This window comes from Phyllobates terribilis, unplaced genomic scaffold (assembly GCF_046119375.1).
Source record: "Phyllobates terribilis strain yellow unplaced genomic scaffold, ASM4611937v1 Scaffold_144__1_contigs__length_4642544, whole genome shotgun sequence".
Classification (NCBI taxonomy): Eukaryota; Metazoa; Chordata; class Amphibia; order Anura; family Dendrobatidae; genus Phyllobates; species Phyllobates terribilis.
In genome coordinates, this window is record NW_027362904.1 from 2,146,888 (window position 1) to 2,165,555 (window position 18,668).

The window sequence follows — 18,668 nt, forward strand, 5'->3', positions numbered from 1 at the left end:
CTTACATTTCCAGGAGGAATTACAGAGGAAATGCACAACGTTCTTACATTTCCAGGAGGGATTACAGAGGAAGTGCACAAAGTAGATTTCTTACATTTCCAGGAGGGATTACATAGGAAGTGCATAAAGTAAAGTTCTTACATTTCCAGGAGGGATTACAGAGGAAGTGCATAAAGTAAAGTTCTTACATTTCCAGGAGGGATTACAGAGGAAGTGTACAAAGTAAATTTCTTACATTTCCAGGAGGGATTACAGTGGAAGTGCATAAAGTAAAGTTCTTACATTTCCAGGAGGGACTACAGAGGAAGTGCATCAAGTAAAGTTCTTACATTTCCAGGAGGGATTACAGAGGAAGTGCATAAAGTAAAGTTCTTACATTTCCAGGAGTAATTAAAGAGGAAGTGCACAAAGTAGAGTCCTTACATTTCCAGGAGGATTTACAGAGGAAGTGCACAATGTAAAGTTCTTACATTTCCAGGAGGGATTACAGAGGAAGTGCATATGGTAAAGTTCTTACATTTCCATGAGGAATGAAAAAGGAAGTGCAGAAAGTAGAGTCCTTACATTTCCAGGAGGGATTACAGAGGAAGTGCACACAGTAGAGTTCTTACATTTCCAGGAGGGATTACAGAGGAAGTGCACAAAGTAGATTTCTTACGTTTCCAGGAGGGATTTCAGAGGAGGTGCATAAAGTAAAGTTCTTACATTTCCAGGAGAGATTACAGAGGAAGTGCATAAAGTAAAGTTCATACATTTCCAGGAGGGATTACAGAGGAAGTGCATAAAGCAAAGTTCTTACATTTCCAGGAGGGATTACAGAGGAAGTGCATAAAGTAAAGTTCTTACATTTGCAGGAGGAATTACAGAGGAAGTCCATAAAGTAAAGTTCTTACATTTCCAGGAAGAATTACAGAAGAAGTGCAAAAAGTAAAGTTCTTACATTTCCAGGAGGGATTACAGAGGAAGTCCATAAAGTAAAGTTCTTACATTTCCAGGAGGAATTACAGAGGAAATGCACAACGTTCTTACATTTCCAGGAGGAATTACAGAGGAAGTGCACAAAGTAGATTTCTTACATTTCCAGGAGGGATTACAGAGGAAGTGTATAAAGTAAAGTTCTTACATTTCCAGGAGGGATTACAGAGGAAGTGCATAAAGTAAAGTTCTTACATTTCCAGGAGGGATTACAGAGGAAGTGCATAAAGTAAAGTTCTTACATTTCCAGGAGGGATTACAGAGGAAGTGCATAAAGTAAAGTTCTTACATTTCCAGGAGGGATTACAGAGGAAGTGCATAAAGTAAAGTTCTTACATTTCCAGGAGTAATTAAAGAGGAAGTGCACAAAGTAGAGTCCTTACATTTCCAGGAGGATTTACAGAGGAAGTGCACAATGTAAAGTTCTTACATTTCCAGGAGGGATTACAGAGGAAGTGCATATAGTAAAGTTCTTACATTTCCATGAGGAATTAAAAAGGAAGTGCAGAAAGTAGAGTCCTTACATTTCCAGGAGGGATTACAGAGGAAGTGCACAAAGTAGAGTTCTTACATTTCCAGGAGAGATTACAGAGGAAGTGCATAAAGTAAAGTTCTTGCATTTCCAGGAGGGATTACAGAGGAAGTGCATAAAGTAAAGTTCTTACATTTCCAGGAGGGATTACAGAGGAAGTGCATAAAGTAAAGTTCTTACATTTCCAGGAGGGATTACAGAGGAAGTGCATAAAGTAAAGTTCTTACATTTCCAGGAGGGATTACAGAGGAAGTGCATAAAGTAAAGTTCTTACATTTCCAGGAGTAATTAAAGGGGAAGTGCACAAAGTAGAGTCCTTACATTTCCAGGAGGATTTACAGAGGAAGTGCACAAAGTAAAGTTCTTACATTTCCAGGAGGGATTACAGAGGAAGTGCATAAAGTAAAGTTCTTACATTTCCAGGAGGGATTACAGAGGAAGTGCATAAAGTAAAGTTCATACATTTCCAGGAGGGATTACAGAGGAAGTGCATAAAGTAAAGTTCTTACATTTCCAGGAGTAATTAAAGAAGAAGTGCACAAAGTAGAGTCCTTACATTTCCAGGAGGATTTACAGAGGAAGTGCACAAAGTAAAGTTCTTACAATTCCAGGAGGGATTACCGAGGAAATGCACAAAGTAGAGTCCTTACATTTCCAGGAGGGATTACAGCGGAAGTGCAGAAAGTAAAGTTCTTACATTTCCAGGAGGAATTACAGAGGAAATGCACAACGTTCTTACATTTCCAGGAGGGATTACAGAGGAAGTGCACAAAGTAGATTTCTTACATTTCCAGGAGGGATTACATAGGAAGTGCATAAAGTAAAGTTCTTACATTTCCAGGAGGGATTACAGAGGAAGTGCATAAAGTAAAGTTCTTACATTTCCAGGAGGGATTACAGAGGAAGTGTACAAAGTAAATTTCTTACATTTCCAGGAGGGATTACAGTGGAAGTGCATAAAGTAAAGTTCTTACATTTCCAGGAGGGACTACAGAGGAAGTGCATAAAGTAAAGTTCTTACATTTCCAGGAGGGATTACAGAGGAAGTGCATAAAGTAAAGTTCTTACATTTCCAGGAGTAATTAAAGAGGAAGTGCACAAAGTAGAGTCCTTACATTTCCAGGAGGATTTACAGAGGAAGTGCACAATGTAAAGTTCTTACATTTCCAGGAGGGATTACAGAGGAAGTGCATATGGTAAAGTTCTTACATTTCCATGAGGAATGAAAAAGGAAGTGCAGAAAGTAGAGTCCTTACATTTCCAGGAGGGATTACAGAGGAAGTGCACACAGTAGAGTTCTTACATTTCCAGGAGGGATTACAGAGGAAGTGCACAAAGTAGATTTCTTACGTTTCCAGGAGGGATTTCAGAGGAGGTGCATAAAGTAAAGTTCTTACATTTCCAGGAGAGATTACAGAGGAAGTGCATAAAGTAAAGTTCATACATTTCCAGGAGGGATTACAGAGGAAGTGCATAAAGCAAAGTTCTTACATTTCCAGGAGGGATTACAGAGGAAGTGCATAAAGTAAAGTTCTTACATTTGCAGGAGGAATTACAGAGGAAGTCCATAAAGTAAAGTTCTTACATTTCCAGGAAGAATTACAGAAGAAGTGCAAAAAGTAAAGTTCTTACATTTCCAGGAGGGATTACAGAGGAAGTCCATAAAGTAAAGTTCTTACATTTCCAGGAGGAATTACAGAGGAAATGCACAACGTTCTTACATTTCCAGGAGGAATTACAGAGGAAGTGCACAAAGTAGATTTCTTACATTTCCAGGAGGGATTACAGAGGAAGTGCATAAAGTAAAGTTCTTACATTTCCAGGAGGGATTACAGAGGAAGTGCATAAAGTAAAGTTCTTACATTTCCAGGAGGGATTACAGAGGAAGTGCATAAAGTAAAGTTCTTACATTTCCAGGAGGGATTACAGAGGAAGTGCATAAAGTAAAGTTCTTACATTTCCAGGAGGGATTACAGAGGAAGTGCATAAAGTAAAGTTCTTACATTTCCAGGAGTAATTAAAGAGGAAGTGCACAAAGTAGAGTCCTTACATTTCCAGGAGGATTTACAGAGGAAGTGCACAATGTAAAGTTCTTACATTTCCAGGAGGGATTACAGAGGAAGTGCATATAGTAAAGTTCTTACATTTCCATGAGGAATTAAAAAGGAAGTGCAGAAAGTAGAGTCCTTACATTTCCAGGAGGGATTACAGAGGAAGTGCACAAAGTAGAGTTCTTACATTTCCAGGAGAGATTACAGAGGAAGTGCATAAAGTAAAGTTCTTGCATTTCCAGGAGGGATTACAGAGGAAGTGCATAAAGTAAAGTTCTTACATTTCCAGGAGGGATTACAGAGGAAGTGCATAAAGTAAAGTTCTTACATTTCCAGGAGGGATTACAGAGGAAGTGCATAAAGTAAAGTTCTTACATTTCCAGGAGGGATTACAGAGGAAGTGCATAAAGTAAAGTTCTTACATTTCCAGGAGTAATTAAAGGGGAAGTGCACAAAGTAGAGTCCTTACATTTCCAGGAGGATTTACAGAGGAAGTGCACAAAGTAAAGTTCTTACATTTCCAGGAGGGATTACAGAGGAAGTGCATAAAGTAAAGTTCTTACATTTCCAGGAGGGATTACAGAGGAAGTGCATAAAGTAAAGTTCATACATTTCCAGGAGGGATTACAGAGGAAGTGCATAAAGTAAAGTTCTTACATTTCCAGGAGTAATTAAAGAAGAAATGCACAAAGTAGAGTCCTTACATTTCCAGGAGGATTTACAGAGGAAGTGCACAAAGTAAAGTTCTTACAATTCCAGGAGGGATTACCGAGGAAATGCACAAAGTAGAGTCCTTACATTTCCAGGAGGGATTACAGCGGAAGTGCAGAAAGTAAAGTTCTTACATTTCCAGGAGGAATTACAGAGGAAATGCACAACGTTCTTACATTTCCAGTAGGTATTAGAGGAAATGCACAACGTTCTTACATTTCCAGGAGGGATTACAGAGGAAGTGCACAAAGTAGATTTCTTACATTTCCAGGAGGGATTACATAGGAAGTGCATAAAGTAAAGTTCTTACATTTCCAGGAGGGATTACAGAGGAAGTGCATAAAGTAAAGTTCTTACATTTCCAGGAGGGATTACAGAGGAAGTGTACAAAGTAGATTTCTTACATTTCCAGAAGGGATTACAGTGGAAGTGCATAAAGTAAAGTTCTTACATTTCCAGGAGGGATTACAGAGGAAGTGCATAAAGTAAAGTTCTTACATTTCCAGGAGGGATTACAGAGGAAGTGCATAAAGTAAAGTTCTTACATTTCCAGGAGTAATTAAAGAGGAAGTGCACAAAGTAGAGTGCTTACATTTCCAGGAGGATTTACAGAGGAAGTGCACAATGTAAAATTCTTACATTTCCAGGAGGGATTACAGAGGAAGTGCATATAGTAAAGTTCTTACATTTCCATGAGGAATTAAAAAGGAAGTGCAGAAAGTAGAGTCCTTACATTTCCAGGAGGGATTACAGAGGAAGTACATAAAGTAAAGTTCTTACATTTCCAGGAGGAATTACAGAGGAAGTCCATAAAGTAAAGTTCTTACATTTCCAGGAGGGATTACAGGCGAAGTGCAAAAAGTAACGTTCTTACATTTCCAGGAGGAATTACAGAGGAAATGCACAACATTCTTACATTTCCAGGAGGGATTACAGAGGAAATGCATAAAGTAAAGTTCTTACATTTCCAGGAGAGATTACAGAGGAAGTGCATAAAGTAAAGTTCATACATTTCCAGGAGGGATTACAGAGGAAGTGCATAAAGCAAAGTTCTTACATTTCCAGGAGGGATTACAGAGGAAGTGCATAAAGTAAAGTTCTTACATTTCCAGGAGGAATTACAGAGGAAGTCCATAAAGTAAAGTTCTTACATTTCCAGGAGGAATTACAGAAGAAGTGCAAAAAGTAAAGTTCTTACATTTCCAGGAGGGATTACAGAGGAAGTCCATAAAGTAAAGTTCTTACATTTCCAGGAGGAATTACAGAGGAAATGCACAACGTTCCTACATTTCCAGGAGGAATTACAGAGGAAGTGCACAAAGTAGATTTCTTACATTTCCAGGAGGGATTACGGAGGAAGTGAAGTAAAGTTCTTGCATTTCCAGGAGGGATTACAGAGGAAGTGCATAAAGTAAAGTTCTTACATTTCCAGGAGGGATTACAGAGGAAGTGCATAAAGTAAAGTTCTTACATTTCCAGGAGGGATTACAGAGGAAGTGCATAAAGTAAAGTTCTTACATTTCCAGGAGGGATTACAGAGGAAGTGCATAAAGTAAAGTTCTTACATTTCCAGGAGTAATTAAAGGGGAAGTGCACAAAGTAGAGTCCTTACATTTCCAGGAGGATTTACAGAGGAAGTACACAAAGTAAAGTTCTTACATTTCCAGGAGGGATTACAGAGGAAGTGCATAAAGTAAAGTTCTTACATTTCCAGGAGGATTTACAGAGGAAGTGCATATAGTAAAGTTCTTACATTTCCATGAGGAATTAAAGAGGAAGTGCAGAAAGTAGAGTCCTTACATTTCCAGGAGGGATTACAGAGGAAGTGCGTATAGTAAAGTTCTTACATTTCCAAGAGGAATTAAAGAGGAAGTGCACAAAGTAGAGTCCTTACATTTCCAGGAGTATTTACAGAGAAATTGCAAAAAGTAAACTTCTTACATTTCCAGGAGGGATTACAAAGGAAGTGCATAAAGTAAAGTTCTTACATTTCCAGGAGGGATTACAGAGGAAGTGCATAATGTAAAGTTCTTACATTTCCAGGAGGAATTACAGAGGAAATGCACAACGTTCTTACATTTCCAGGAGGGATTACAGAGGAAGTGCACAAAGTAGATTTCTTACATTTCCAGGAGGGATTACATAGGAAGTGCATAAAGTAAAGTTCTTACATTTCCAGGAGGGATTACAGAGGAAGTGCATAAAGTAAAGTTCTTACATTTCCAGGAGGGATTACAGAGGAAGTGTACAAAGTAAATTTCTTACATTTCCAGGAGGGATTACAGTGGAAGTGCATAAAGTAAAGTTCTTACATTTCCAGGAGGGACTACAGAGGAAGTGCATAAAGTAAAGTTCTTACATTTCCAGGAGGGATTACAGAGGAAGTGCATAAAGTAAAGTTCTTACATTTCCAGGAGTAATTAAAGAGGAAGTGCACAAAGTAGAGTCCTTACATTTCCAGGAGGATTTACAGAGGAAGTGCACAATGTAAAGTTCTTACATTTCCAGGAGGGATTACAGAGGAAGTGCATATGGTAAAGTTCTTACATTTCCATGCGGAATGAAAAAGGAAGTGCAGAAAGTAGAGTCCTTACATTTCCAGGAGGGATTACAGAGGAAGTGCACAAAGTAGAGTTCTTACATTTCCAGGAGGGATTACAGAGGAAGTGCACAAAGTAGATTTCTTACGTTTCCAGGAGGGATTTCAGAGGAGGTGCATAAAGTAAAGTTCTTACATTTCCAGGAGAGATTACAGAGGAAGTGCATAAAGTAAAGTTCATACATTTCCAGGAGGGATTACAGAGGAAGTGCATAAAGCAAAGTTCTTACATTTCCAGGAGGGATTACAGAGGAAGTGCATAAAGTAAAGTTCTTACATTTCCAGGAGGAATTACAGAGGAAGTCCATAAAGTAAAGTTCTTACATTTCCAGGAGGAATTACAGAAGAAGTGCAAAAAGTAAAGTTCTTACATTTCCAGGAGGGATTACAGAGGAAGTCCATAAAGTAAAGTTCTTACATTTCCAGGAGGAATTACAGAGGAAATGCACAACGTTCTTACATTTCCAGGAGGAATTACAGAGGAAGTGCACAAAGTAGATTTCTAACATTTCCAGGAGGGATTACAGAGGAATTGCATAAAGTAAAGTTCTTACATTTCCAGGAGGGATTACAGAGGAAGTGCATAAAGTAAAGTTCTTACATTTCCAGGAGGGATTACAGAGGAAGTGCATAAAGTAAAGTTCTTACATTTCCAGGAGGGATTACAGAGGAAGTGCATAAAGTAAAGTTCTTACATTTCCAGGAGGGATTACAGAGGAAGTGCATAAAGTAAAGTTCTTACATTTCCAGGAGTAATTAAAGGGGAAGTGCACAAAGTAGAGTCCTTACATTTCCAGGAGGATTTACAGAGGAAGTGCACAATGTAAAGTTCTTACATTTCCAGGAGGGATTACAGAGGAAGTGCATATGGTAAAGTTCTTACATTTCCATGAGGAATGAAAAAGGAAGTGCAGAAAGTAGAGTCCTTACATTTCCAGGAGGGATTACAGAGGAAGTGCACAAAGTAGAGTTCTTACATTTCCAGGAGGGATTACAGAGGAAGTGCACAAAGTAGATTTCTTACGTTTCCAGGAGGGATTTCAGAGGAGGTGCATAAAGTAAAGTTCTTACATTTCCAGGAGAGATTACAGAGGAAGTGCATAAAGTAAAGTTCATACATTTCCAGGAGGGATTACAGAGGAAGTGCATAAAGCAAAGTTCTTACATTTCCAGGAGGGATTACAGAGGAAGTGCATAAAGTAAAGTTCTTACATTTCCAGGAGGAATTACAGAGGAAGTCCATAAAGTAAAGTTCTTACATTTCCAGGAGGAATTACAGAAGAAGTGCAAAAAGTAAAGTTCTTACATTTCCAGGAGGGATTACAGAGGAAGTCCATAAAGTAAAGTTCTTACATTTCCAGGAGGAATTACAGAGGAAATGCACAACGTTCTTACATTTCCAGGAGGAATTACAGAGGAAGTGCACAAAGTAGATTTCTTACATTTCCAGGAGGGATTACAGAGGAAGTGCATAAAGTAAAGTTCTTACATTTCCAGGAGGGATTACAGAGGAAGTGCATAAAGTAAAGTTCTTACATTTCCAGGAGGGATTACAGAGGAAGTGCATAAAGTAAAGTTCTTACATTTCCAGGAGGGATTACAGAGGAAGTGCATAAAGTAAAGTTCTTACATTTCCAGGAGGGATTACAGAGGAAGTGCATAAAGTAAAGTTCTTACATTTCCAGGAGTAATTAAAGGGGAAGTGCACAAAGTAGAGTCCTTACATTTCCAGGAGGATTTACAGAGGAAGTGCACAAAGTAAAGTTCTTACATTTCCAGGAGGGATTACAGAGGAAGTGCATAAAGTAAAGTTCTTACATTTCCAGGAGGATTTACAGAGGAAGTGCATATAGTAAAGTTCTTACATTTCCATGAGGAATTAAAGAGGAAGTGCACAAAGTAGAGTTCTTACATTTCCAGGAGGGATTACAGAGGAAGTGCGTATAGTAAAGTTCTTACATTTTCATGAGGAATTAAAGAGGAAGTGCACAAAGTAGAGTCATTACATTTCCAGGAGTATTTACAGAGGAATTGCAAAAAGTAAAGTTCTTACATTTCCAGGAGGGATTACAGAGGAAGTGCATAAAGTAAAGTTCTTACATTTCCAGGAGGGATTACAGAGGAAGTGCATAAAGTAAAGTTCTTACATTTCCAGGAGGGATTACAGAGGAAGTGTACAAAGTAAATTTCTTACATTTCCAGGAGGGATTACAGAGGAAGTGCATAAAGTAAAGTTCTTACATTTCCAGGAGGAATTACAGAGGAAATGCACAAAGTTCTTACATTTCCAGGAGGGATTACAGAGGAAGTGCACAAAGTAGATTTCTTACATTTCCAGGAGGGATTACAGAGGAAGTGCATAAAGTAAAGTTCTTACATTTCCAGGAGGGATTACAGAGGAAGTGCATAAAGTAAAGTTCTTACATTTCCAGGAGGCATTACAGAGGAAGTGTACAAAGTAGATTTCTTACATTTCCAGGAGGGATTACAGTGGAAGTGCATAAAGTAAAGTTCTTACATTTCCAGGAGGGATTACAGAGGAAGTGCATAAAGTAAAGTTCTTACATTTCCAGGAGGGATTACAGAGGAAGTGCATAAAGTAAAGTTCTTACATTTCCAGGAGTAATTAAAGAGGAAGTGCACAAAGTAGAGTCCTTACATTTCCAGGAGGATTTACAGAGGAAGTGCACAATGTAAAGTTCTTACATTTCCAGGAGGGATTACAGAGGAAGTGCATATAGTAAAGTTCTTACATTTCCATGAGGAATTAAAAAGGAAGTGCAGAAAGTAGAGTCCTTACATTTCCAGGAGGGATTACAGAGGAAGTGCACAAAGTAGAGTTCTTACATTTCCAGGAGAGATTACAGAGGAAGTGCATAAAGTAAAGTTCTTACATTTCCAGGAGGGATTACAGAGGAAGTGCATAAAGTAAAGTTCTTACATTTCCAGGAGAGATTACAGAGGAAGTGCATAAAGTAAAGTTCATACATTTCCAGGAGGGATTACAGAGTAAGTGCATAAAGCAAAGTTCTTACATTTCCAGGAGGGATTACAGAGGAAGTGCATAAAGTAAAGTTCTTACATTTCCAGGAGGAATTACAGAGGAAGTCCATAAAGTAAAGTTCTTACATTTCCAGGAGGAATTACAGAAGAAGTGCAAAAAGTAAAGTTCTTACATTTCCAGGAGGGATTACATCGGAAGTCCATAAAGTAAAGTTCTTACATTTCCAGGAGGAATTACAGAGGAAATGCACAACGTTCCTACATTTCCAGGAGGAATTACAGAGGAAGTGCACAAAGTAGATTTCTTACATTTCCAGGAGGGATTACGGAGGAAGTGAAGTAAAGTTCTTGCATTTCCAGGAGGGATTACAGAGGAAGTGCATAAAGTAAAGTTCTTACATTTCCAGGAGGGATTACAGAGGAAGTGCATAAAGTAAAGTTCTTACATTTCCAGGAGGGATTACAGAGGAAGTGCATAAAGTAAAGTTCTTACATTTCCAGGAGGTATTACAGAGGAAGTGCATGAAGTAAATTTCTTACATTTCCAGGAGTAATTAAAGGGGAAGTGCACAAAGTAGAGTCCTTACATTTCCAGGAGGATTTACAGAGGAAGTGCACAAAGTAAAGTTCTTACATTTCCAGGAGGGATTACAGAGGAAGTGCATAAAGTAAAGTTCTTACATTTCCAGGAGGATTTACAGAGGAAGTGCATATAGTAAAGTTCTTACATTTCCATGAGGAATTAAAGAGGAAGTGCAGAAAGTAGAGTCCTTACATTTCCAGGAGGGATTACAGAGGAAGTGCGTATAGTAAAGTTCTTACATTTCCATGAGGAATTAAAGAGGAAGTGCACAAAGTAGAGTCCTTACATTTCCAGGAGTATTTACAGAGGAATTGCAAAAAGTAAAGTTCTTACATTTCCAGGAGGGATTACAGAGGAAGTGCATAAAGTAAAGTTCTTACATTTCCAGGAGGGATTACAGAGGAAGTGCATAATGTAAAGTTCTTACATTTCCAGGAGGAATTACAGAGGAAATGCACAACGTTCTTACATTTCCAGGAGGGATTACAGAGGAAGTGCACAAAGTAGATTTCTTACGTTTCCAGGAGGGATTTCAGAGGAGGTGCATAAAGTAAAGTTCTTACATTTCCAGGAGAGATTACAGAGGAAGTGCATAAAGTAAAGTTCATACATTTCCAGGAGGGATTACAGAGGAAGTGCATAAAGCAAAGTTCTTACATTTCCAGGAGGGATTACAGAGGAAGTGCATAAAGTAAAGTTCTTACATTTCCAGGAGGAATTACAGAGGAAGTCCATAAAGTAAAGTTCTTACATTTCCAGGAAGAATTACAGAAGAAGTGCAAAAAGTAAAGTTCTTACATTTCCAGGAGGGATTACAGAGGAAGTCCATAAAGTAAAGTTCTTACATTTCCAGGAGGAATTACAGAGGAAATGCACAACGTTCTTACATTTCCAGGAGGATTTACAGAGGAAGTGCACAAAGTAAAGTTCTTACATTTCCAGGAGGGATTACAGAGGAAGTGCATAAAGTAAAGTTCTTACATTTCCAGGAGGATTTACAGAGGAAGTGCATATAGTAAAGTTCTTACATTTCCATGAGGAATTAAAGAGGAAGTGCACAAAGTAGAGTTCTTACATTTCCAGGAGGGATTACAGAGGAAGTGCGTATAGTAAAGTTCTTACATTTTCATGAGGAATTAAAGAGGAAGTGCACAAAGTAGAGTCATTACATTTCCAGGAGTATTTACAGAGGAATTGCAAAAAGTAAAGTTCTTACATTTCCAGGAGGGATTACAGAGGAAGTGCATAAAGTAAAGTTCTTACATTTCCAGGAGGGATTACAGAGGAAGTGCATAAAGTAAAGTTCTTACATTTCCAGGAGGGATTACAGAGGAAGTGTACAAAGTAAATTTCTTACATTTCCAGGAGGGATTACAGAGGAAGTGCATAAAGTAAAGTTCTTACATTTCCAGGAGGAATTACAGAGGAAATGCACAAAGTTCTTACATTTCCAGGAGGGATTACAGAGGAAGTGCACAAAGTAGATTTCTTACATTTCCAGGAGGGATTACAGAGGAAGTGCATAAAGTAAAGTTCTTACATTTCCAGGAGGGATTACAGAGGAAGTGCATAAAGTAAAGTTCTTACATTTCCAGGAGGCATTACAGAGGAAGTGTACAAAGTAGATTTCTTACATTTCCAGGAGGGATTACAGTGGAAGTGCATAAAGTAAAGTTCTTACATTTCCAGGAGGGATTACAGAGGAAGTGCATAAAGTAAAGTTCTTACATTTCCAGGAGGGATTACAGAGGAAGTGCATAAAGTAAAGTTCTTACATTTCCAGGAGTAATTAAAGAGGAAGTGCACAAAGTAGAGTCCTTACATTTCCAGGAGGATTTACAGAGGAAGTGCACAATGTAAAGTTCTTACATTTCCAGGAGGGATTACAGAGGAAGTGCATATAGTAAAGTTCTTACATTTCCATGAGGAATTAAAAAGGAAGTGCAGAAAGTAGAGTCCTTACATTTCCAGGAGGGATTACAGAGGAAGTGCACAAAGTAGAGTTCTTACATTTCCAGGAGAGATTACAGAGGAAGTGCATAAAGTAAAGTTCTTACATTTCCAGGAGGGATTACAGAGGAAGTGCATAAAGTAAAGTTCTTACATTTCCAGGAGAGATTACAGAGGAAGTGCATAAAGTAAAGTTCATACATTTCCAGGAGGGATTACAGAGTAAGTGCATAAAGCAAAGTTCTTACATTTCCAGGAGGGATTACAGAGGAAGTGCATAAAGTAAAGTTCTTACATTTCCAGGAGGAATTACAGAGGAAGTCCATAAAGTAAAGTTCTTACATTTCCAGGAGGAATTACAGAAGAAGTGCAAAAAGTAAAGTTCTTACATTTCCAGGAGGGATTACATCGGAAGTCCATAAAGTAAAGTTCTTACATTTCCAGGAGGAATTACAGAGGAAATGCACAACGTTCCTACATTTCCAGGAGGAATTACAGAGGAAGTGCACAAAGTAGATTTCTTACATTTCCAGGAGGGATTACGGAGGAAGTGAAGTAAAGTTCTTGCATTTCCAGGAGGGATTACAGAGGAAGTGCATAAAGTAAAGTTCTTACATTTCCAGGAGGGATTACAGAGGAAGTGCATAAAGTAAAGTTCTTACATTTCCAGGAGGGATTACAGAGGAAGTGCATAAAGTAAAGTTCTTACATTTCCAGGAGGTATTACAGAGGAAGTGCATAAAGTAAAGTTCTTACATTTCCAGGAGTAATTAAAGGGGAAGTGCACAAAGTAGAGTCCTTACATTTCCAGGAGGATTTACAGACGAAGTGCACAAAGTAAAGTTCTTACATTTCCAGGAGGGATTACAGAGGAAGTGCATAAAGTAAAGTTCTTACATTTCCAGGAGGATTTACAGAGGAAGTGCATATAGTAAAGTTCTTACATTTCCATGAGGAATTAAAGAGGAAGTGCAGAAAGTAGAGTCCTTACATTTCCAGGAGGGATTACAGAGGAAGTGCGTATAGTAAAGTTCTTACATTTCCATGAGGAATTAAAGAGGAAGTGCACAAAGTAGAGTCCTTACATTTCCAGGAGTATTTACAGAGGAATTGCAAAAAGTAAAGTTCTTACATTTCCAGGAGGGATTACAGAGGAAGTGCATAAAGTAAAGTTCTTACATTTCCAGGAGGGATTACAGAGGAAGTGCATAATGTAAAGTTCTTACATTTCCAGGAGGAATTACAGAGGAAATGCACAACGTTCTTACATTTCCAGGAGGGATTACAGAGGAAGTGCACAAAGTAGATTTCTTACGTTTCCAGGAGGGATTTCAGAGGAGGTGCATAAAGTAAAGTTCTTACATTTCCAGGAGAGATTACAGAGGAAGTGCATAAAGTAAAGTTCATACATTTCCAGGAGGGATTACAGAGGAAGTGCATAAAGCAAAGTTCTTACATTTCCAGGAGGGATTACAGAGGAAGTGCATAAAGTAAAGTTCTTACATTTCCAGGAGGAATTACAGAGGAAGTCCATAAAGTAAAGTTCTTACATTTCCAGGAAGAATTACAGAAGAAGTGCAAAAAGTAAAGTTCTTACATTTCCAGGAGGGATTACAGAGGAAGTCCATAAAGTAAAGTTCTTACATTTCCAGGAGGAATTACAGAGGAAATGCACAACGTTCTTACATTTCCAGGAGGAATTACAGAGGAAGTGCACAAAGTAGATTTCTTACATTTCCAGGAGGGATTACAGAGGAAGTGCATAAAGTAAAGTTCTTACATTTCCAGGAGGGATTACAGAGGAAGTGCATAAAGTAAAGTTCTTACATTTCCAGGAGGGATTACAGAGGAAGTGCATAAAGTAAAGTTCTTACATTTCCAGGAGGGATTACAGAGGAAGTGCATAAAGTAAAGTTCTTACATTTCCAGGAGGGATTACAGAGGAAGTGCATAAAGTAAAGTTCTTACATTTCCAGGAGTAATTAAAGGGGAAGTGCACAAAGTAGAGTCCTTACATTTCCAGGAGGATTTACAGAGGAAGTGCACAAAGTAAAGTTCTTACATTTCCAGGAGGGATTACAGAGGAAGTGCATAAAGTAAAGTTCTTACATTTCCAGGAGGATTTACAGAGGAAGTGCATATAGTAAAGTTCTTACATTTCCATGAGGAATTAAAGAGGAAGTGCACAAAGTAGAGTCCTTACATTTCCAGGAGGGATTACAGAGGAAGTGCGTATAGTAAAGTTCTTACATTTTCATGAGGAATTAAAGAGGAAGTGCACAAAGTAGAGTCATTACATTTCCAGGAGTATTTACAGAGGAATTGCAAAAAGTAAAGTTCTTACATTTCCAGGAGGGATTACAGAGGAAGTGCATAAAGTAAAGTTCTTACATTTCCAGGAGGGATTACAGAGGAAGTGCATAAAGTAAAGTTCTTACATTTCCAGGAGGGATTACAGAGGAAGTGTACAAAGTAAATTTCTTACATTTCCAGGAGGGATTACAGAGGAAGTGCATAAAGTAAAGTTCTTACATTTCCAGGAGGAATTACAGAGGAAATGCACAAAGTTCTTACATTTCCAGGAGGGATTACAGAGGAAGTGCACAAAGTAGATTTCTTACATTTCCAGGAGGGATTACAGAGGAAGTGCATAAAGTAAAGTTCTTACATTTCCAGGAGGGATTACAGAGGAAGTGCATAAAGTAAAGTTCTTACATTTCCAGGAGGCATTACAGAGGAAGTGTACAAAGTAGATTTCTTACATTTCCAGGAGGGATTACAGTGGAAGTGCATAAAGTAAAGTTCTTACATTTCCAGGAGGGATTACAGAGGAAGTGCATAAAGTAAAGTTCTTACATTTCCAGGAGGGATTACAGAGGAAGTGCATAAAGTAAAGTTCTTACATTTCCAGGAGTAATTAAAGAGGAAGTGCACAAAGTAGAGTCCTTACATTTCCAGGAGGATTTACAGAGGAAGTGCACAATGTAAAGTTCTTACATTTCCAGGAGGGATTACAGAGGAAGTGCATATAGTAAAGTTCTTACATTTCCATGAGGAATTAAAAAGGAAGTGCAGAAAGTAGAGTCCTTACATTTCCAAGAGGGATTACAGAGGAAGTGCACAAAGTAGAGTTCTTACATTTCCAGGAGAGATTACAGAGGAAGTGCATAAAGTAAAGTTCTTACATTTCCAGGAGGGATTACAGAGGAAGTGCATAAAGTAAAGTTCTTACATTTCCAGGAGAGATTACAGAGGAAGTGCATAAAGTAAAGTTCATACATTTCCAGGAGGGATTACAGAGTAAGTGCATAAAGCAAAGTTCTTACATTTCCAGGAGGGATTACAGAGGAAGTGCATAAAGTAAAGTTCTTACATTTCCAGGAGGAATTACAGAGGAAGTCCATAAAGTAAAGTTCTTACATTTCCAGGAGGAATTACAGAAGAAGTGCAAAAAGTAAAGTTCTTACATTTCCAGGAGGGATTACAGAGGAAGTCCATAAAGTAAAGTTCTTACATTTCCAGGAGGAATTACAGAGGAAATGCACAACGTTCCTACATTTCCAGGAGGAATTACAGAGGAAGTGCACAAAGTAGATTTCTTACATTTCCAGGAGGGATTACGGAGGAAGTGAAGTAAACTTCTTGCATTTCCAGGAGGGATTACAGAGGAAGTGCATAAAGTAAAGTTCTTACATTTCCAGGAGGGATTACAGAGGAAGTGCATAAAGTAAAGTTCTTACATTTCCAGGAGGAATTACAGAGGAAGTGCATAAAGTAAAGTTCTTACATTTCCAGGAGGTATTACAGAGGAAGTGCATAAAGTAAAGTTGTTACATTTCCAGGAGTAATTAAAGGGGAAGTGCACAAAGTAGAGTCCTTACATTTCCAGGAGGATTTACAGAGGAAGTGCACAAAGTAAAGTTCTTACATTTCCAGGAGGGATTACAGAGGAAGTGCATAAAGTAAAGTTCTTACATTTCCAGGAGGATTTACAGAGGAAGTGCATATAGTAAAGTTCTTACATTTCCATGAGGAATTAAAGAGGAAGTGCAGAAAGTAGAGTCCTTACATTTCCAGGAGGGATTACAGAGGAAGTGCGTATAGTAAAGTTCTTACATTTCCATGAGGAATTAAAGAGGAAGTGCACAAAGTAGAGTCCTTACATTTCCAGGAGTATTTACAGAGGAATTGCAAAAAGTGAAGTTCTTACATTTCCAGGAGGGATTACAGAGGAAGTGCATAAAGTAAAGTTCTTAAATTTCCAGGAGGGATTACAGAGGAAGTGCATAATGTAAAGTTCTTAAATTTCCAGGAGGAATTACAGAGGAAATGCACAACGTTCTTACATTTCCAGGAGGGATTACAGAGGAAGTGCACAAAGTAGATTTCTTACATTTCCAGGAGAGATTACATAGGAAGTGCATAAAGTAAAGTTCTTACATTTCCAGGAGGGATTACAGAGGAAGTGCATAAAGTAAAGTTCTTACATTTCCAGGAGGGATTACAGAGGAAGTGTACAAAGTAGATTTCTTACATTTCCAGGAGGGATTACAGTGGAAGTGCATAAAGTAAAGTTCTTACATTTCCAGGAGGGACTACAGAGGAAGTGCATAAAGTAAAGTTCTTACATTTCCAGGAGGGATTACAGAGGAAGTGCATAAAGTAAAGTTCTTACATTTCCAGGAGTAATTAAAGAGGAAGTGCACAAAGTAGAGTCCTTACATTTCCAGGAGGATTTACAGAGGAAGTGCACAATGTAAAGTTCTTACATTTCCAGGAGGGATTGCAGAGGAAGTGCATATGGTAAAGTTCTTACATTTCCATGAGAAATGAAAAAGGAAGTGCAGAAAGTAGAGTCCTTACATTTCCAGGAGGGATTACAGAGGAAGTGCACAAAGTAGAGTTCTTACATTTCCAGGAGGGATTACAGAGGAAGTGCATAAAGTAAAGTTCTTACATTTCCAGGAGGGATTAGAGAGGAAGTGCATAAAATAATGTTCTTACATTTCCAGGAGGGATTACAGAGGAAGTGCATAAAGTAAAGTTCATACATTTCCAGGCGGGATTACAGAGGAAGTGCATATAGTAAAGTTCTTACATTTCCAGGAGTAATTAAAGAAGAAGTGCACAAAGTAGAGTCCTTACATTTCCAGGAGGATTTACAGAGGAAGTGCACAAAGTAAAGTTCTTACATTTCCAGGAGGGATTACAGAGGAAATGCACAAAGTAGAGTCCTTACATTTCCAGGAGGGATTACAGCGGAAGTGCAGAAAGTAAAGTTCTTACATTTCCAGGAGGAATTACAGAGGAAATGCACAACGTTCTTACATTTCCAGGAGGGATTACAGAGGAAGTGCACAAAGTAGATTTCTTACATTTCCAGGAGGGATTACAGAGGAAGTGCATAAAGTAAAGTTCTTACATTTCCAGGAGGGATTACAGAGGAAGTGCATAAAGTAAAGTTCTTACATTTCCAGGAGGGATTACAGAGGAAGTGCATAAAGCAAAGTTCTTACATTTCCAGGAGGGATTACAGAGGAAGTGCATAAAGTAAAGTTCTTACATTTCCAGGAGGACTTACAGAGGAAGTCCATAAAGTAAAGTTCTTACATTTCCAGGAGGAATTACAGAGGAAGTGCAAAAAGTAAAGTTCTTACATTTCCAGGAGGGATTACAGAGGAAGTCCATAAAGTAAAGTTCTTACATTTCCAGGAGGAATTACAGAGGAAATGCACAACGTTCTTACATTTCCAGGAGGAATTACAGAGGAAATGCACAAAGTAGATTTCTTACATTTCCAGGAGGGTTTACGGAGGAAGTGAAGTAAAGTTCTTGCATTTCCAGGAGGGATTACAGAGGAAGTGCACAAAGTAAAGTTCTTGCATTTCCAGGAGGGATTACAGAGGAAGTGCACAAAGTAAAGTTCTTACATTTCCAGGAGGGATTACAGAGGAAGTGCATAAAGTAAAGTTCTTACATTTCCAGGAGGATTTACAGAGGAAGTGCACAAAGTAAAGTTCTTACATTTCCAGGAGGGATTACAGAGGAAGTGCATAAAGCAAAGTTCTTACATTTCCAGGAGTATTTACAGAGGAAGTGCATTTAGTAAAGTTCTTACATTTCCATGCGGAATTAAAGAGGAAGTGCAGAAAGTAGAGTCCTTACATTTCAAGGAGGGATTACAGAGGAAGTGCGTATAGTAAAGTTCTTACATTTCCATGAGGAATTAAAGAGGAAGTGCACAAAGTAGAGTCCTTACATTTC